A 22,071-nucleotide genomic window follows, 5' to 3' on the forward strand; every position below is an offset into this window, starting at 1 on the left:
CAACTTTATTAAAACAACTAGCTGTCCTCAGGGGCTGGTGGGTGGGTCAAAATTGGCTCTTCGTTCCGTCTCGAGCTCACGTGCAGCGGGGAGGTGCAGCTTCAGAGCACAGGAACAAGAGGATGTCTTCTGGTCTTGCGTCTCCTTTTATCCATCTTCAGGGCGGGCGTAAACCCGCCCCTGCCTGCCCCGAGGGCGTGGCCGGCGGTGTCCGTGTCTAGGCCAGCCCACTCAAGGGCGGGAAAAAGCGCGCCCCGGCTACGCCGCTTCGGGCATACCAGCCGAGACGCGCCTCCCGCCCAAAAATGGCTTCCCGGGGGGATCGAGGCACTCTGCCATACGTTCGGGGGGACCGAGTGGTCGCCCCTTTCCATATGGCCGAGATACCCGCCACCCCCTCTCAACACAAATCCCCAAATGAGGGAAACCGGAAACAGTTCTTGAAGTTTTTGGAAGTGGGAGGGAGTGACCCTCCCGGCCGTATTTATTAAAACAAAAAATTAAAACATTTAAACATTAATGTACAATTTCATACCACACTGCGATGTTTGGCTAACCTTAACAGATTCTCTAATACAGAGGTTCTCCTAGCCGATCTAACATCCTACAAACATTTACTTGAAATATTGAAATTGTACATCCTAACGTTTAAGGGCCAACGGCAAGGTCGTAACCGGTGTCAAGATCCCTAACCAGACATACCCCCCCACTTGGGAGGGGCGACAGCACTGAGGCGTACTCACGTGCAACTACTACAATTTCCCTTGTCTTGACGGGGGCACTTATCAACTCGACGCCAGTTAAAGGTCGTTCGAAGACTCGTGTGAGGTATCTAGAAGGTATCATAGACCTCCCCCCAACCCCACACAACTTACCGCATCTGCCGTCGCAGATGTCACTGGCCCCGGGAAATTCCCCAGGAGGGGGCTGTAACCCCTCCTACACAGGAAGGGGCCTTGACCGCCTTTCCTCTTCTTTCGGCGACCCATCCTTAGAAGGGACCGCCTCCCCGTTGAGGGGCCAAAGGCCACCTCCCCCGAGCGCTCCCATCCGTGTTGGGTGACGCCCACTCATAGGGATCTTCCAATTAGTGCTCACCGATCATGACCTTACCGCCACAGGCCGGATAGTTGACCGGCTATCCGGACCCCCCACAAAACTCCTACCTAAAGGTCATGTTTCAAAGATTTTAACCATGCTAAGAAGTCTCCTAAGAACAACTCATTCCCCACCCAAGACAAATGCACACCATCCCCCGAATACATCCTGTCATCATTAATACAGCTATGAGAAATAGAATGCAATGTCCTGGAACGGAACAACCTACTCACTTTATTGTTAAGCTTTCTAACAGAGTGATTCAAAGCAGGTATAGAGATAGCCCCCCGCCACACCTTTCGTGGAATCAAATGGGACCATGCAATTGTGCACCCCGGAACTCTCCTCGCCAACCAACTTACAGTGGAAAGCATTGCCTCCAGGAGTAGTCGTCTACCGATGGTGACCAAATCATTGCCCCCAACATGCACTATAACTATAGACGGCGGTGACCTTGTCCGCCCTAACAAACCCTCGAAAAATGTTTGAAACTGGTCAATACAGAGACCGCCCCTTCCGTAGAAGGACATCCTGTACCCGTATTCCCCAGCTACGTGAATCATGTCACCTGCTTTGAATACGTCTGCGGCACGCCTCACGTATGAGTGGCCCACGACCCACACCTCCTTTTTCACAGCCGGTGATGTCTGACCGCTGGCCCGGTGTAGGGTCGACTGCATAGTCCGCCCCGCCTCGTAGGCTTGCGTAACTGAAACCAAACAAAAACAAGAAGCGTGAGTACAGAGTACATAATTACAGCTTCACAACATGTGCAACCGCACATATCTTTTATAACAATTGGAGGACCAACGCCCCATTCGTTTCACTTGCTCAACATTAAGACCCCTGGCTGTAGCTTCCGTAGCAGCCCCTATCCGAAAGGAATGGGTCCCAAATTCGCCCGGGTTCAAGCCCGCAGCGGCAATAGACATCGCAAGCACCCGCTGAAACTGAAATTTCGTCAGTGGGGTGGCGTCCGCGTGTCTCAACAAAGTCCCCCCCCATGATGTCACCCTATGTGCTAGGTAATCCTCTAAACACTTTACCGGACATATGGAGGACCCGGGAATCCTGCGTATGATGACGCAGTCACCCATCCCATCTTGGTCAGTCTTAGACCTTACAAAGGAGACAGTCATTGTTTCCCCCCTGATCTGAACGTGTTCTTGGCACAAACCCCCCGCCACATCCAGTTTGTTCCTTGCAACTAGTTCGCTTACCCGCATTGCACCGTGAAATGCTAGCGTAAACGCGGCTCGGAACAGCACCGCCTCAAACTGAGATGAACATGTGGCAGGAAGTGTAGCCAACAACTGGGACAATCTATCCAAACCTATCGGGCGCCTTTCATCGACTCTGCGACCCTCAAGGCGTTGCCACCCACGCAGCGCTTTCTGTACAACGAAAGACGCTGTTGGGTCCTGGATAGCGTGTGCTCTGGCAACAAAGGAAATGGCAGCACGATGCCTCTGGGCCGTAGCCACCGATTTCCCAGCCCTACGTAAGGACATCAGGAAATTCACCACCCATTCCTCCTGACCCCAGAGTTGCTGTCTATCACTCCCCAAAAAGGCTAAATAGGCCCGAAACGCCCCTTCATATGCCTTCCTCGTCCTTGGTGCTAGACTCTCTCCCACGAGGTGACGAAGTTCGGGGCACCGAGAGACCAGAGAGCTTCGGTAAAGGGTGCCGGCTCCGGGTCCGCTGAGGGAAGGAAACCCGAAAAAGCCTGCATTTGAAAACGAGACAGTGCGTCAGCTGCCTGATTCATCACCCCTGGAACGTGTTTTGCTCTGAATAGCACGTTCAATTGCATACATAGTAAAACAATTTCTTTAAGCAGTCTTAAGATCAGTTTACAACGTGCTGCCTGACTATTGATACACTCGACCACGGTCATATTGTCAGACCAAAATATGACAGAGTGATTTTTGAACCCATCGGGCCATGTTCTCAAGGCCACCAAGATGGGAAACAGTTCGAGGAAAGCGATATTACTCGTCAGACCATTCTCATGCCACCATGTCGGCCATCTTTGTGCCGACCATTTTGTGCCGAAGATGGCGCCAAAACCTATGCTTCCCGCCGAATCTGTCCATAGCCCCAGCTCCTCAGAAGACACGGCTGGTGTATTCCAGACGATTCTACCATTGAAATCCGCCAAGAATGCTAACCAAATACGCATGTCCTGGCGGATCTCGTGCGATGATGGCCTTCTTTAAGGCCGACCATCGCTTGGGCAATTGACCGGGAAAAAAGGGCGGGCCATTGGTATTACCCTCAAGGCAAAATTCAACTGTCCCACCACCTGCTGTAATTGTTGCAGCGTAACTTTTGATGCATTTATACACACTTGCAGCGCAGCCCTGAACTTCAACACTTTCTCGGCTGGCAAACGGAAACACCCCTCAATGGAGTCCAACTCGATCCCCAGAAACTCGAGGCAAGTCGTAGGACCCACTGTTTTACCCGGCGCCAATGGCACACCTAACTGTTTCATCAACACACAAAATTCGGCCAAGGCCCGGCCGCATTCAAGACCCCCGGCTGCCCCAAGAAACAAGAAATCATCAAGGTAGTGCATTACATCTTGGAAACCCGTTTTCTTTGTGAAGACCCATTGTAGAAAACTACTGAATTTCACGAAATAAGCACAGGATATAGAACACCCCATTGGCATACACTTATCCATGTAATAACAACCCTGAAACATGAAACCTAGGAGACGCTGGTCGTCTGGGTGTACCGGGAGCAATCGGAACGCTGACTCGATATCTGACTTCGCCATCAGCGCCCCGGGCCCCAGGCGATTCAAAATGGCTACGGCCTCATCGAAGGATGCGTACCGCACCGAACACACTTCTGGATCGATTGCCTCATTTACGGAAAGACCTCGTGGAGCTGATAAATTATGAATTAGTCGGAACTCTCCAGGGTCCTTCTTGGGGACTACCCCTAAGGGAGAACACACAAAATTCTGGACCGGGGGTACACTAAACGGGCCAGCGACCCGACCTCGAGTCACCTCTTTCCGGATCTTATCCTGTACTACGGTTATATGCTGCAGGACAGAAAGTTGGTTTTTACACTTACCCACACCCTGAAAGTCCCCTACCGGGATGCGGAAACCATACGTAAAACCGTCTCGCAGCACCCCAGCAGAAGTACGATCCGGGTAATCACTGAGCCAAGGGATCATTGCCAGGGTATCAATGGGAGTGGGTAAAGGCGCCCCTCGGACTATATTAGACCTGTTTGGCACCTCCTCTCCCCCCGTTATCACCCGTTCTAGCTCTGCACGATACCTCAGGATGGGACGACCCACAACCACTACATTCATGTTTGAATTTACACGATCCCTGCGGTCTCGTACATTTTCCTCTGTTGTAATTAAAACAGAAACCCTTTCTTCCGGTATTGCCGGTAGGTTTCGAGTGATCGTCGGCCCCCGAACCTGATCGAAAGGGCGACCCTGCATATTGCCGGGAGGATTCACCCACATTACTTCCCACCAACGGCATTTTTAACATTCCTGACTCTTTCATTTTATCCCAGGTCAAGGCATCATAACAATCCCAGGTTAAACTTTTATTATGCTCCTTTTCCTTCCTGAACATATTATCGTAACAAAACCAATGGTTTCCCTGGTGTGATGTCGAGTACCCCATGATTCGTGATTGGTAGATTGGGAACTCGGAAAGCAACTCAGGCCTACGTTCCCCCAGGATTGATGTAAAGATTCCCCAGGCATTGCCCCAATTGGCGATATTCTCATTCACCTTAAAGGCGGCCATTTTTGCGCGCCAAACACTCGGATGCATGAGATCCTTCTGACTCTTTACATGCTCCACCTCATAATGATCAACAAGCAAAGAAAAAATGTTCACATATTCCCCCGCCCAAATCTTTTCCTTAATTGCCAAAGGAACATGTTGCCCCAACTTTTCTCTCCGAGAGGGTGTTGACTCATCCCTCGCGATCGGCAATGGCCGCTTACCTGCACCTGACGCTGCTTCTGTGGTTGCAACCGTCCCTGGTGTCTTGTCCCCCACTGCAGCCGGCACGGGCACCTTGGCTGCTTCCCGTTTCTCACGCAATTGCTTTATCAGCGCCTGCGCTTCGACAGCCGTGGCGCCCTCGTTACCTTTTCCCAACCACGCTGCCAATTGTGCTGCCAACTCGGGCGGCATATCATCTTCGGACACGGGGGTGATCGGATTCACCTCCTCTGGCACGGGAGTTGGAGCCTCGAGCGGAGCACTGGGACCGGGAATCTCCTCTCCCGCTGCTCCCCTCCTGGGCCTCTTGTTTTTCCCTCCCGGGGCTGCTCCCGCCAAAGGACGTTTGGGACCCCTTTCCTCATTCTTGTCCACCCGCTTCTTTAGCTCGGACATCTCCTTCATGATAACACGCAGCATCTGGTCGGTATTCATGCGCTTTCCAACCTTCTTCGGCATTCTCCAACAAAGTAACTGAAAAACAAACAAGAACGATTAAAACGCTCAAAATTGGCTCTTCGTTCCGTCTCGAGCTCACGTGCAGCGGGGAGGTGCAGCTTCAGAGCACAGGAACAAGAGGATGTCTTCTGGTCTTGCGTCTCCTTTTATCCATCTTCAGGGCGGGCGTAAACCCGCCCCTGCCTGCCCCGAGGGCGTGGCCGGCGGTGTCCGTGTCTAGGCCAGCCCACTCAAGGGCGGGAAAAAGCGCGCCCCGGCTACGCCGCTTCGGGCATACCAGCCGAGACGCGCCTCCCGCCCAAAAATGGCTTCCCGGGGGGATCGAGGCACTCTGCCATACGTTCGGGGGGACCGAGTGGTCGCCCCTTTCCATTTTCTTTGGTTATATTTGTGAACTTCGATATTGTTTTCCTCAATGTTGTGTCATAGAAACCGTATGAAACTCTAGAGGGTCTACCGATATCATTTTGGAGGGCACACCATGCTAGACTGCAATTAGAGACTGAGAAGATTTGTGACTACCTCTGAATTCATGGATGACATCGGGAGGACCCATGTAGTAACATAATGGCCATGCATGAGCTTCCTGATACAAGTGATATCTAGTTCTTTTGCCTGGATACATAGTTAGGTGGGGTGCCCCGTACTGTAATACACAAAAGGTCTGGCTGGTGCAAGGGCATTGACGCTTTTGAATGGAAGCATGCAGCATTTACAATTGAAGTTCACTTTTGCTGCACATCCCGCAAGTGCAGGGTGGTTTTTTGCAGTGGCTGCTGGAGTAACCTTGAATAGTGAACTTAATCAACTGTTACCATTTATAGTACAGTGCTAATTGAATCATGCATGCTGAGTACTGTGATTGTGTGATTCTCCCCATGGGATGAATGCAGAGCTGTCCTGCCAAATACTGACTCCAGGGTCCAGCCCAAGAATAATAATAGTCAGACTTTTATATTTCAGAGAACTAGATCAAATACTTCAGAGGTTGAGACACATTGGTCTTATAAAGTTTGATAATACTAAAGTGCTAATTTTTCCAGACTGCAGACCATTCTTACTATGAGGTAAAAAAATATCTGAAGCCTGGGCTTCAGTGTATGCTTCATTTTTCCAGCAAAACTTGAAGTGATTACTGATGGGAACTTGCACTTTTTTACTGAGGCTAAAGTGGCCTGAGACATTATGGCTGAGAGAGGTGGTCCATTAACTGAGCATACAGAGTACCATGAGGAGTGATGATGGTGTGAACTGAGAAACAGGAAGTGCAGGTGAAGATTTTGAAAAACATTACATATTATATTGTTGTATATGGATGATATACTTCTAGACCGAAAACATGACACCCCATAAAAACTAGGCTCTTTGATAAGTTTAGTGCTTTATCTTACTTACAGGTTCACAGGGGTAAATGGTACCTTTTTTCCTTATAATGGAATTCTGATGGATCCTGATGTCTACCTCTGAACTTCAAACTAAAATGGGCACTAGTCAAATTTAAAATTTGAGTTGCAGAATTTATAATTTTTTGTAGTCCGAATTGGTTCAGAAAGGCATCCGGACAGCACAAGTCTTTTAGAGCCAAATCGTACAGCTTTATGGACACAGTTTCTAGATGAACGATAATGATGACCGATTCGGACAGCTGTTCCGAATCGGTTTCCATGAGACGAAACGGCTGCCAGAATCTGTCTTTGGGGGCCCGTTGCGGGCCCCGTTTCAACTGGAGGCATCTGAATGTTGCCCGTGACAGAACCCAAGGGACCCCTCTTCCAAACCATGTACAATGTAAAAAATGTAAATGTAAATGCCATTTGTAAAGCGCACAGCTACCTCCAACGGAGGTGTCCCGACGCTGTCTGTATACCGCTTAGGAACCCTTCCTGGTTTTTCCCTGTGGAATATCCACTCCTGGGTACCCCCAGGGTGAAGCCAGGCATCCCTGCGCTGTTGGGGCCGTTGTGGAGATTTAGCAAGCTATTGCCCAGAGTTGCAGAGTGGGACCCATGATTAGAATAGGCACCGAGGCGAAAATTATCAGATCCGAGGAAATTGAGCCCAAGACCCGGCAAGGCAGGTATTGAACCCTGGTCCCGGACCAGACCTCTGCATCAGGGTCTGCCGCTCTAACCATTTGAGCCACACTTCTCCACAGAGAATGTGGTAGACACCACGGGGTGTCTGCCCCAGGGTGCAGTGTTTTCCCCAACCACTCCTTTTTTCAACGGGAGCATGTGTTTGCTTTTTGGACACAGGCTCCCGTTGAATTCAATGCAAGTCCGACCGAATGATACTGGTAGGCTTCATAATAAGTCATCCTGACTCACAGGACTCAATTCATTTGGAAACTAGTCCAGAACCGATTCGTTCGGGACAGTTTCCTAACGACATTGGAATCTGCACCTTAGTTGAGAGCAGGGATCAATTGTATTCGAGATTTTTATGATGGCAGTTCCCTACTTAAGGTTGGGGAACTGAGAGAGAAATATTATCACCAGTGTGTTTATAACATAAACACCCATTGTAGGTTTCATACGTAACACTCAGGGTTTACAAAATGTAGAGCCACTTGAACAAAAGTCTTGCAAATGTTACTAACATTGGAAAATAGAAGGAAGGCAATAACCCTTTTGTTTGAGGCTTGAGGTATCACAGATGATAACTACTAGATGATCTTCGGCCGAGAGGGAGAAAAGACATTTCCTGACTATGGATAGTATTTGGGCTAGGGATTTATACCTGGAGTGTCCGGAAACACGTCATTTAAGCTTCTAAAAATGTAATTATGCACCTGCTATGTACATGACCACGGTCATTTCCATTAAATGTACCTACGTGTGTCCAGCATATGTCTCCGATAAAAAGCTGGTAATACTAAATTCTACAGAATGATCTGTGCTTGCCCAGTGATATACTTTTATGGAGTACGTTGACTGAGAAGTTACAGTTTGTCACTTTAAAAACTAATCTTTACAGATTTGAAACTCACTTGCTTGCTATTACACGAGGCCTAAAAGGTATGTGCTGCGTGCAAATGTATTTACCTGACCTTAATTGTTGCTAAACATAAAATCTAAATGGTTTGGAAATCTGTGATGCACTCCTGGGTCATTCTCTGGTTGAATGACGTAATTAAATGGGCAGTGGCTGAATTTAGACGGCTCAGGGTAAAAGCTTCCAGCGAGAGAATGTCTGAAATGATCATGATCTGCTCATTGGTTGACTCGATTTATTTAATAAGACGATAAACCATCAGAGATTGCAATTTATCAATGCTGTGTATCTGTACTGACCGATTAATCCCCATCCTGCTTTTTTCACTATATATGTTTCTTTATTGATTACCTCTCTATTTTCATGAGGTACACATGAAATATATTGAATATTGAAAACTGTAAACTAGTTCTTCTTTCTATACTTTACATCATAAATACTACAGTAAAAATATATAAATGTAAGAAATACATTCAGTTGACTGTCTCACCAATCTGCAGCCATGATTCATGATTAGTTGTGACCCACAGACAATCAACTACCTAGATGCCTTAAATAAAACTCATGAAAGAAAAATGTACACCACACTTTATACAAACTAACAAAAAAGTCACTGTTCGCATTCAGCAGTCCTTGCACTAGTGGACTAAAGGGTAATGGGTCAGATGAACTAACATTGGAAATAGTGATTTCCATATTGTTATTTTTATGAATCGCAATTATAAAATCACTACTCCTAACAAATTCAACTTTTATTTTTAAATTAGTGATATCTAGTGGGTCACAAATCAACCCACCCCATGAATATAAATGAGGTAGGTTGCAGCTGACTTCCCATTAGGAATGATAGCCTTAACAGGAATGGTGGCCTGCTGGGGTTAGAAGACCACCATGTCTGTGATTGCTTTCAAATAAAGCAATCTTTCCTTCTGTTTAAAAAAAAAAAAATTATTACAATTTCCTTAAAGAAAAATGGAATGCTCTTAAAAAAAAAGTTTACCTTAACTTTAATTATTTTACATTCTCAAAGGGAGGTGGTAAAATATTAATGTTTTGCAACCTGAATTCTGCAGCAAAGCAATAAAACATACTACTAAGATTCAGTATTTGGAAAGTACACCCTAAATATATTCTTTCCAAATACTGAATTTACTTGTACTTGTACATTAAAAAAACATTTTTTGCGTTAGCAAACGGCCCTATTCAGCAAAGTTTATGACCTAAAATTCCCTCCTGCGTCTGGCCCAATGTGCTGTTTGGCCAATGTTTAATGATTAGAGGAATTTTAAAGCGAAGACAGACTTTAATAGTGCACTTTAAATTCTGGTCAAGCAGGTTATCGAGAGGAGACAGGATATTCACAAACAATTCGAGAAGCAAGACCACAGATGTGCTTAGTTCTGCGTCATGAACATCTTTGATACCACAGACAAAAGAGACTGAAGACACACTATTCTCTGTCATATAGCCATGTTTTAGAAACAAGTTTACTATAGATTATAATCCACCTTTGCTGCTAAATCTTTAAACTTTGTTATAATTTGTTGCCTTAAAGTCTTCTAAAGGCCCATAGGTAGGGTTGATCATCTTCGGCTTAGAAATAACATTTTACATTCTATTTGGCATTAGATGAAACAAAGGGGCCTATTATCAACAACTAGCGAAAATTATCGCTAACTAAGCTTAGCGACATTTTTTCTATCGCCGTGCTTCGCCTGATTTTATCGCAGAGATAACTTGCTATTAGCAATGTTTATCTCAAATGCAATAACATTTCAGGCGTTAGCGGCGAAATACGAGAATATCGCTGAGAATCCAGCGATATTCACGCATTATCGCTAACAGGGACTTAGCCACAATATCCAACTCCCATTGGATATAATGGCTAAGGACTGGTCTGAGCAGGCGTTAGTTTTTGGAGACATTTGCGCTTAACGCGAATTTCCATCGCTATGCCTGCCTTGCTAATAGGCGATAGCAACGATAGCGACTGCTTTCAGTCACTAACTGGTTGGGTACGCCCACTTTGCATGTCATTAGCGATAAATATCGCTGACATGCAAAGCGGGCCCCAAACCGCTCGCTATCGCCTAAAAGCTGTCGCTAACATCAGTTAGCGACAGCTTGCTAATAGGGCGATATAATTATTTTAAAACGGCGATAATCCAATATCGCCAGGCTTGGTAATATGCCCCAAAGTCCCATGACAGCTGTTAAAACCAAGAGGGAAAATGGTGGAACCATGGGGAACTCCATATTTCTGATACTTAACCCCTTCCACGCTCATGACGAGCTGGGCTCGTCATGGTGTAGCCTCCTCGTACACTGATGACGAGCCCAGCTCGTCATAAGACAAGTAAAATAGCAATTCCCAGCACAGGAGGGAAATTGCCTTAGCAGCCATGGAGTTAAATAGAGCGAACCTAGCAGGATAGGGTAATCAACCTTTACAACAAAACTTTTAACCTGCATACCATCACCCCGCATACCATGATAAAGCAAGTACCATTACCCCGCAATACTATTAAAACGCATGTCTTTGCATTTTATATGCTTTTACCATGCATGCTTTTACAACAAAATTCTTTGAATGGTTAAATCATATGTTTTTTTATACTTAAGTTTAAGGTAAGTATATGGTTTTGGGGTGTAGGGCTATATGTTTTGGGGTCCAGGGGTATTTTAAGGGTTCAGGGCGGGTTTGGGTTATGGGGTGCACAGGGTAATTTTAAAGTATAGGGTGGGTTTTGGGTTTGAGGTGCTTGGGTATTTTTAGTATTTTGGAGGTATTTAAGTGTTGGGTACTGGGGCATTTTTAGGATTTAGGGTGGGTTTGGGTTTTGGGGTGCAGGAGATATTTTTAGGGTTCAGGGTGAGTTTAGGTTTTGGGGTGCAGGGGGTAATATTAGGGTTCAGGGTGGGTTTGGGTTTTGGGATGCTTGAGTATTTTTAGGGTTTTGGGGGTATTTAAGTTTTGGGCTACTGGGGCATTTTTAGGGTTTATGGTGGGTTTGGGTTATGAGGTGCAGGGGTATTAGGGTTCAGGGTGTGTTTGGGTTTTGGGGTGCTGGGGTATTTTTAGGGTTTAGAGGATATATAGATTTGGGGCTAAGGGGCATTTTTAGGGTTTAGGGTGGGTTTGGGATTTGGGGTGCAGGAGATATTTTTAGAGTTCAGGGTGGGTTTAGGTTTTGGGTTGCATAGGTTATTTTTAGGGTTTAGGGGGTATTTAGGTTTTGGGGTACAGGGGCATTTTTAGGGTGTTTTGGGGTTTTGGGGTGCAGGAGATATTTTTTGGGTTCAGGGTGGGTTTGGGTTTTCAGGTGCTGAGGTATTTTTAGGGTTTAGGGGGTATTAAGGTTTTGGGGGTACAGGGGCATTATAAGGTTTAAGGTGGGTTTTGGTTTTAGGGTGCAGGGGCATTTTTAGGGTATAGGGTGTGTTTGGGTTTTGGGGTGCTGGGGTATTTTTAGGGGTCAGGGTGGTTTAGGTTTTGGGGTGCAGGGGTCTTTTTAAGGTTCAGGGTTTGTTTGGGTTTTGGGGTACAGGTGTATTTTTAGGGGTAAGGGTGGGTTAGGATTTTGGGGTGCAGGGGTATTTTAAGGGATCAGGGTGGGTTTGGTATTTAGGGTGCAAAGGGTAATTAAAAAACAAACATATATATAAAAATATATATATGTATATATATAATAAATATTTTAATAAATACATCATTTTGATATATTTAAAAAAACATATCATATATATATGATGCAGGGTGTTTTGGAATAAACGGCATGAAGAACTTTGGGTCCGCGTGTTCATCCTTTTATATATAGGTTAAGTACTTTTACTAAGTTTATGCCTTCACCACGCATGCCTTTGCATTGTAATGGCATGTGCGGTAAAGTCATATGCGGGGTAAAAGTTTGCGTGGTAATGGTATGCGGGGTAATTGATTGCGGGATAACGTTTTATATTTGCAGGATAGCAGTGGAGCTCTGTACATCAATTGTGGAGTTGTACATTTTCATTTTGTAATTCGTGTTGGGTTATTATGTTGCATTGAAATTACTGGCTGCTTTGGCTGCATTGAAATTACTGTGGGATTTTGTGAACCTGTAAACTACATGATGGAATAAAAAAGAAATGGAGTAACTTTCATTTGTACATGGACTTCTTTTATATTGGTTTTTCCCGCACTTTATTACAAAAGTGTACTATTTATGTAATAATGTATATTTTAATTGGGTTTTGTTTTTAAATAATCATATTTATATTTTATATTGTATAGTTGTATTTATTTGTGATATTCTCATGTGTTTAACTTAAAATTACTTGACTTTTTTATTTTTATAATAATTATATTTTTGTTGTCATTAATTTAGTTTTTGATATTGTTGTATTTCGAGTGTTTTACTATGGCGGTGCTATTTAGTGTATCTTTTTTTTTCTTCAATATTTAGGTATTTTGGATATTCTTGATGCCAATACTTTTGTAGCCAATAATATAGTTTTGTCTTTTCATGTATAGGCTCGTGATATTACTGTAATTCATTTTCTTTGGTTATATTTGTGAACTTCGATATTGTTTTCCTCAATGTTGTGTCATAGAAACCGTATGAAACTCTAGAGGGTCTACCGATATCATTTTGGAGGGCACACCATGCTAGACTGCAATTAGAGACTGAGAAGATTTGTGACTACCTCTGAATTCATGGATGACATCGGGAGGACCCATGTAGTAACATAATGGCCATGCATGAGCTTCCTGATACAAGTGAAATCTAGTTCTTTTGCCTGGATACATAGTTAGGTGGGGTGCCCCGTACTGTAATACAGAAAAGGTCTGGCTGGTGCAAGGGCATTGACGCTTTTGAATGGAAGCATGCAGCATTTACAATTGAAGTTCACTTTTGCTGCACATCCCGCAAGTGCAGGGTGGTTTTTTGCAGTGGCTGCTGGAGTAACCTTGAATAGTGAACTTAATCAACTGTTACCATTTATAGTACAGTGCTAATTGAATCATGCATGCTGAGTACTGTGATTGTGTGATTCTCCCCATGGGATGAATGCAGAGCTGTCCTGCCAAATACTGACTCCAGGGTCCAGCCCAAGAATAATAATAGTCAGACTTTTATATTTCAGAGAACTAGATCAAATACTTCAGAGGTTGAGACACATTGGTCTTATAAAGTTTGATAATACTAAAGTGCTAATTTTTCCAGACTGCAGACCATTCTTACTATGAGGTAAAAAAATATCTGAAGCCTGGGCTTCAGTGTATGCTTCATTTTTCCAGCAAAACTTGAAGTGATTACTGATGGGAACTTGCACTTTTTTACTGAGGCTAAAGTGGCCTGAGACATTATGGCTGAGAGAGGTGGTCCATTAACTGAGCATACAGAGTACCATGAGGAGTGATGATGGTGTGAACTGAGAAACAGGAAGTGCAGGTGAAGATTTTGAAAAACATTACATATTATATTGTTGTATATGGATGATATACTTCTAGACCGAAAACATGACACCCCATAAAAACTAGGCTCTTTGATAAGTTTAGTGCTTTATCTTACTTACAGGTTCACAGGGGTAAATGGTACCTTTTTTCCTTATAATGGAATTCTGATGGATCCTGATGTCTACCTCTGAACTTCAAACTAAAATGGGCACTAGTCAAATTTAAAATTTGAGTTGCAGAATTTATAATTTTTTGTAGTCCGAATTGGTTCAGAAAGGCATCCGGACAGCACAAGTCTTTTAGAGCCAAATCGTACAGCTTTATGGACACAGTTTCTAGATGAACGATAATGATGACCGATTCGGACAGCTGTTCCGAATCGGTTTCCATGAGACGAAACGGCTGCCAGAATCTGTCTTTGGGGGCCCGTTGCGGGCCCCGTTTCAACTGGAGGCATCTGAATGTTGCCCGTGACAGAACCCAAGGGACCCCTCTTCCCAACCATGTACAATGTAAAAAATGTAAATGTAAATGCCATTTGTAAAGCGCACAGCTACCTCCAACGGAGGTGTCCCGACGCTGTCTGTATACCGCTTAGGAACCCTTCCTGGTTTTTCCCTGTGGAATATCCACTCCTGGGTACCCCCAGGGTGAAGCCAGGCATCCCTGCGCTGTTGGGGCCGTTGTGGAGATTTAGCAAGCTATTGCCCAGAGTTGCAGAGTGGGACCCATGATTAGAATAGGCACCGAGGCGAAAATTATCAGATCCGAGGAAATTGAGCCCAAGACCCGGCAAGGCAGGTATTGAACCCTGGTCCCGGACCAGACCTCTGCATCAGGGTCTGCCGCTCTAACCATTTGAGCCACACTTCTCCACAGAGAATGTGGTAGACACCACGGGGTGTCTGCCCCAGGGTGCAGTGTTTTCCCCAACCACTCCTTTTTTCAACGGGAGCATGTGTTTGCTTTTTGGACACAGGCTCCCGTTGAATTCAATGCAAGTCCGACCGAATGATACTGGTAGGCTTCATAATAAGTCATCCTGACTCACAGGACTCAATTCATTTGGAAACTAGTCCAGAACCGATTCGTTCGGGACAGTTTCCTAACGACATTGGAATCTGCACCTTAGTTGAGAGCAGGGATCAATTGTATTCGAGATTTTTATGATGGCAGTTCCCTACTTAAGGTTGGGGAACTGAGAGAGAAATATTATCACCAGTGTGTTTATAACATAAACACCCATTGTAGGTTTCATACGTAACACTCAGGGTTTACAAAATGTAGAGCCACTTGAACAAAAGTCTTGCAAATGTTACTAACATTGGAAAATAGAAGGAAGGCAATAACCCTTTTGTTTGAGGCTTGAGGTATCACAGATGATAACTACTAGATGATCTTCGGCCGAGAGGGAGAAAAGACATTTCCTGACTATGGATAGTATTTGGGCTAGGGATTTATACCTGGAGTGTCCGGAAACACGTCATTTAAGCTTCTAAAAATGTAATTATGCACCTGCTATGTACATGACCACGGTCATTTCCATTAAATGTACCTACGTGTGTCCAGCATATGTCTCCGATAAAAAGCTGGTAATACTAAATTCTACAGAATGATCTGTGCTTGCCCAGTGATATACTTTTATGGAGTACGTTGACTGAGAAGTTACAGTTTGTCACTTTAAAAACTAATCTTTACAGATTTGAAACTCACTTGCTTGCTATTACACGAGGCCTAAAAGGTATGTGCTGCGTGCAAATGTATTTACCTGACCTTAATTGTTGCTAAACATAAATTCTAAATGGCTTGGAAATCTGTGATGCACTCCTGGGTCATTCTCTGGTTGAATGACGTAATTAAATGGGCAGTGGCTGAATTTAGACGGCTCAGGGTAAAAGCTTCCAGCGAGAGAATGTCTGAAATGATCATGATCTGCTCATTGGTTGACTCGATTTATTTAATAAGACGATAAACCATCAGAGATTGCAATTTATCAATGCTGTGTATCTGTACTGACCGATTAATCCCCATCCTGCTTTTTTCACTATATATGTTTCTTTATTGATTACCTCTCTATTTTCATGAGGTACACATGAAATATATTGAATATTGAAAACTGTAAACTAGTTCTTCTTTCTATACTTTACATCATAAATACTACAGTAAAAATATATAAATGTAAGAAATACATTCAGTTGACTGTCTCACCAATCTGCAGCCATGATTCATGATTAGTTGTGACCCACAGACAATCAACTACCTAGATGCCTTAAATAAAACTCATGAAAGAAAAATGTACACCACACTTTATACAAACTAACAAAAAAGTCACTGTTCGCATTCAGCAGTCCTTGTACTAGTGGACTAAAGGGTAATGGGTCAGATGAACTAACATTGGAAATAGTGATTTCCATATTGTTATTTTTATGAATCGCAATTATAAAATCACTACTCCTAACAAATTCAACTTTTATTTTTAAATTAGTGATATCTAGTGGGTCACAAATCAACCCACCCCATGAATATAAATGAGGTAGGTTGCAGCTGACTTCCCATTAGGCATGATAGCCTTCACAGGAATGGTGGCCTGCTGGGGTTAGAAGACCACCATGTCTGTGATTGCTTTCAAATAAAGCAATCTTTCCTTCTGTTTAAAAAAAAAAAATTATTACAATTTCCTTAAAGAAAAATGGAATGCTCTTAAAAAAAAAGTTTACCTTAACTTTAATTATTTTACATTCTCAAAGGGAGGTGGTAAAATATTAATGTTTTGCAACCTGAATTCTGCAGCAAAGCAATAAAACATACTACTAAGATTCAGTATTTGGAAAGTACACCCTAAATATATTCTTTCCAAATACTGAATTTACTTGTACTTGTACATTAAAAAAACATTTTTTGCGTTAGCAAACGGCCCTATTCAGCAAAGTTTATGACCTAAAATTCCCTCCTGCATCTGGTCCAATGTGCTGTTTGGCCAATGTTTAATGATTAGAGGAATTTTAAAGCGAAGACAGACTTTAATAGTGCACTTTAAATTCTGGTCAAGCAGGTTATCGAGAGGAGACAGGATATTCACAAACAATTCGAGAAGCAAGACCACAGATGTGCTTAGTTCTGCGTCATGAACATTTTTGATACCACAGACAAAAGAGACTGAAGACACACTATTCTCTGTCATATAGCCATGTTTTAGAAACAAGTTTACTATAGATTATAATCCACCTTTGCTGCTAAATCTTTAAACTTTGTTATAATTTGTTGCCTTAAAGTCTTCTAAAGGCCCATAGGTAGGGTTGATCATCTTCGGCTTAGAAATAACATTTTACATTCTATTTGGCATTAGATGAAACAAAGGGGCCTATTATCAACAACTAGCGAAAATTATCGCTAACTAAGCTTAGCGACATTTTTTCTATCGCCGTGCTTCGCCTGATTTTATCGCAGAGATAACTTGCTATTAGCAATGTTTATCTCAAATGCAATAACATTTCAGGCGTTAGCGGCGAAATACGAGAATATCCCTGAGAATCCAGCGATATTCACGCATTATCGCTAACAGGGACTTAGCCACAATATCCAACTCCCATTGGATATAATGGCTAAGGACTGGTCTGAGCAGGCGTTAGTTTTTGGAGATATTTGCGCTTAACGCGAATTTCCATCGCTATGCCTGCCTTGCTAATAGGCGATAGCAACGTTAGCGACTGCTTTCAGTCACTAACTGGTTGGGTACGCCCACTTTGCATGTCATTAGCGATAAATATCGCTGACATGCAAAGCGGGCCCCAAACCGCTCGCTATCGCCTAAAAGCTGTCGCTAACATCAGTTAGCGACAGCTTGCTAATAGGGCGATATAATTATTTTAAAACGGCGATAATCCAATATCGCCAGGCTTGGTAATATGCCCCAAAGTCCCATGACAGCTGTTAAAACCAAGAGGGAAAATGGTGGAACCATGGGGAACTCCATATTTCTGATACTTAACCCCTTCCACGCTCATGACGAGCTGGGCTCGTCATGGTGTAGCCTCCTCGTACACTGATGACGAGCCCAGCTCGTCATAAGACAAGTAAAATAGCAATTCCCAGCACAGGAGGGAAATTGCCTTAGCAGCCATGGAGTTAAATAGAGCGAACCTAGCAGGATAGGGTAATCAACCTTTACAACAAAACTTTTAACCTGCATACCATCACCCCGCATACCATGATAAAGCAAGTACCATTACCCCGCAATACTATTAAAACGCATGTCTTTGCATTTTATATGCTTTTACCATGCATGCTTTTACAACAAAATTCTTTGAATGGTTAAATCATATGTTTTTTTATACTTAAGTTTAAGGTAAGTATATGGTTTTGGGGTGTAGGGCTATATGTTTTGGGGTCCAGGGGTATTTTAAGGGTTCAGGGCGGGTTTGGGTTATGGGGTGCACAGGGTAATTTTAAAGTATAGGGTGGGTTTTGGGTTTGAGGTGCTTGGGTATTTTTAGCATTTTGGAGGTATTTAAGTGTTGGGTACTGGGGCATTTTTAGGATTTAGGGTGGGTTTGGGTTTTGGGGTGCAGGAGATATTTTTAGGGTTCAGGGTGAGTTTAGGTTTTGGGGTGCAGGGGGTAATATTAGGGTTCAGGGTGGGTTTGGGTTTTGGGATGCTTGAGTATTTTTAGGGTTTTGGGGGTATTTAAGTTTTGGGCTACTGGGGCATTTTTAGGGTTTATGGTGGGTTTGGGTTATGAGGTGCAGGGGTATTAGGGTTCAGGGTGTGTTTGGGTTTTGGGGTGCTGGGGTATTTTTAGGGTTTAGAGGATATATAGATTTGGGGCTAAGGGGCATTTTTAGGGTTTAGGGTGGGTTTGGGATTTGGGGTGCAGGAGATATTTTTAGAGTTCAGGGTGGGTTTAGGTTTTGGGTTGCATAGGTTATTTTTAGGGTTTAGGGGGTATTTAGGTTTTGGGGTACAGGGGCATTTTTAGGGTGTTTTGGGGTTTTGGGGTGCAGGAGATATTTTTTGGGTTCAGGGTGGGTTTGGGTTTTCAGGTGCTGAGGTATTTTTAGGGTTTAGGGGGTATTAAGGTTTTGGGGGTACAGGGGCATTATAAGGTTTAAGGTGGGTTTTGGTTTTAGGGTGCAGGGGCATTTTTAGGGTATAGGGTGTGTTTGGGTTTTGGGGTGCTGGGGTATTTTTAGGGGTCAGGGTGGTTTAGGTTTTGGGGTGCAGGGGTCTTTTTAAGGTTCAGGGTTTGTTTGGGTTTTGGGGTACAGGTGTATTTTTAGGGGTAAGGGTGGGTTAGGATTTTGGGGTGCAGGGGTATTTTAAGGGATCAGGGTGGGTTTGGTATTTAGGGTGCAAAGGGTAATTAAAAAACAAACATATATATAAAAATATATATATGTATATATATAATAAATATTTTAATAAATACATCATTTTGATATATTTAAAAAAACATATCATATATATATGATGCAGGGTGTTTTGGAATAAACGGCATGAAGAACTTTGGGTCCGCGTGTTCATCCTTTTATATATAGGTTAAGTACTTTTACTAAGTTTATGCCTTCACCACGCATGCCTTTGCATTGTAATGGCATGTGCGGTAAAGTCATATGCGGGGTAAAAGTTTGCGTGGTAATGGTATGCGGGGTAATTGATTGCGGGATAACGTTTTATATTTGCAGGATAGCAGTGGAGCTCTGTACATCAATTGTGGAGTTGTACATTTTCATTTTGTAATTCGTGTTGGGTTATTATGTTGCATTGAAATTACTGGCTGCTTTGGCTGCATTGAAATTACTGTGGGATTTTGTGAACCTGTAAACTACATGATGGAATAAAAAAGAAATGGAGTAACTTTCATTTGTACATGGACTTCTTTTATATTGGTTTTTCCCGCACTTTATTACAAAAGTGTACTATTTATGTAATAATGTATATTTTAATTGGGTTTTGTTTTTAAATAATCATATTTATATTTTATATTGTATAGTTGTATTTATTTGTGATATTCTCATGTGTTTAACTTAAAATTACTTGACTTTTTTATTTTTATAATAATTATATTTTTGTTGTCATTAATTTAGTTTTTGATATTGTTGTATTTCGAGTGTTTTACTATGGCGGTGCTATTTAGTGTATCTTTTTTTTTCTTCAATATTTAGGTATTTTGGATATTCTTGATGCCAATACTTTTGTAGCCAATAATATAGTTTTGTCTTTTCATGTATAGGCTCGTGATATTACTGTAATTCATTTTCTTTGGTTATATTTGTGAACTTCGATATTGTTTTCCTCAATGTTGTGTCATAGAAACCGTATGAAACTCTAGAGGGTCTACCGATATCATTTTGGAGGGCACACCATGCTAGACTGCAATTAGAGACTGAGAAGATTTGTGACTACCTCTGAATTCATGGATGACATCGGGAGGACCCATGTAGTAACATAATGGCCATGCATGAGCTTCCTGATACAAGTGAAATCTAGTTCTTTTGCCTGGATACATAGTTAGGTGGGGTGCCCCGTACTGTAATACACAAAAGGTCTGGCTGGTGCAAGGGCATTGACGCTTTTGAATGGAAGCATGCAGCATTTACAATTGAAGTTCACTTTTGCTGCACATCCCGCAAGTGCAGGGTGGTTTTTTGCAGTGGCTGCTGGAGTAACCTTGAATAGTGAACTTAATCAACTGTTACCATTTATAGTACAGTGCTAATTGAATCATGCATGCTGAGTACTGTGATTGTGTGATTCTCCCCATGGGATGAATGCAGAGCTGTCCTGCCAAATACTGACTCCAGGGTCCAGCCCAAGAATAATAATAGTCAGACTTTTATATTTCAGAGAACTAGATCAAATACTTCAGAGGTTGAGACACATTGGTCTTATAAAGTTTGATAATACTAAAGTGCTAATTTTTCCAGACTGCAGACCATTCTTACTATGAGGTAAAAAAATATCTGAAGCCTGGGCTTCAGTGTATGCTTCATTTTTCCAGCAAAACTTGAAGTGATTACTGATGGGAACTTGCACTTTTTTACTGAGGCTAAAGTGGCCTGAGACATTATGGCTGAGAGAGGTGGTCCATTAACTGAGCATACAGAGTACCATGAGGAGTGATGATGGTGTGAACTGAGAAACAGGAAGTGCAGGTGAAGATTTTGAAAAACATTACATATTATATTGTTGTATATGGATGATATACTTCTAGACCGAAAACATGACACCCCATAAAAACTAGGCTCTTTGATAAGTTTAGTGCTTTATCTTACTTACAGGTTCACAGGGGTAAATGGTACCTTTTTTCCTTATAATGGAATTCTGATGGATCCTGATGTCTACCTCTGAACTTCAAACTAAAATGGGCACTAGTCAAATTTAAAATTTGAGTTGCAGAATTTATAATTTTTTGTAGTCCGAATTGGTTCAGAAAGGCATCCGGACAGCACAAGTCTTTTAGAGCCAAATCGTACAGCTTTATGGACACAGTTTCTAGATGAACGATAATGATGACCGATTCGGACAGCTGTTCCGAATCGGTTTCCATGAGACGAAACGGCTGCCAGAATCTGTCTTTGGGGGCCCGTTGCGGGCCCCGTTTCAACTGGAGGCATCTGAATGTTGCCCGTGACAGAACCCAAGGGACCCCTCTTCCCAACCATGTACAATGTAAAAAATGTAAATGTAAATGCCATTTGTAAAGCGCACAGCTACCTCCAACGGAGGTGTCCCGACGCTGTCTGTATACCGCTTAGGAACCCTTCCTGGTTTTTCCCTGTGGAATATCCACTCCTGGGTACCCCCAGGGTGAAGCCAGGCATCCCTGCGCTGTTGGGGCCGTTGTGGAGATTTAGCAAGCTATTGCCCAGAGTTGCAGAGTGGGACCCATGATTAGAATAGGCACCGAGGCGAAAATTATCAGATCCGAGGAAATTGAGCCCAAGACCCGGCAAGGCAGGTATTGAACCCTGGTCCCGGACCAGACCTCTGCATCAGGGTCTGCCGCTCTAACCATTTGAGCCACACTTCTCCACAGAGAATGTGGTAGACACCACGGGGTGTCTGCCCCAGGGTGCAGTGTT

This window comes from Lissotriton vulgaris, chromosome 1_1 (assembly GCF_964263255.1).
Source record: "Lissotriton vulgaris chromosome 1_1, aLisVul1.2, whole genome shotgun sequence".
Lineage (NCBI taxonomy): Eukaryota > Metazoa > Chordata > Amphibia > Caudata > Salamandridae > Lissotriton > Lissotriton vulgaris.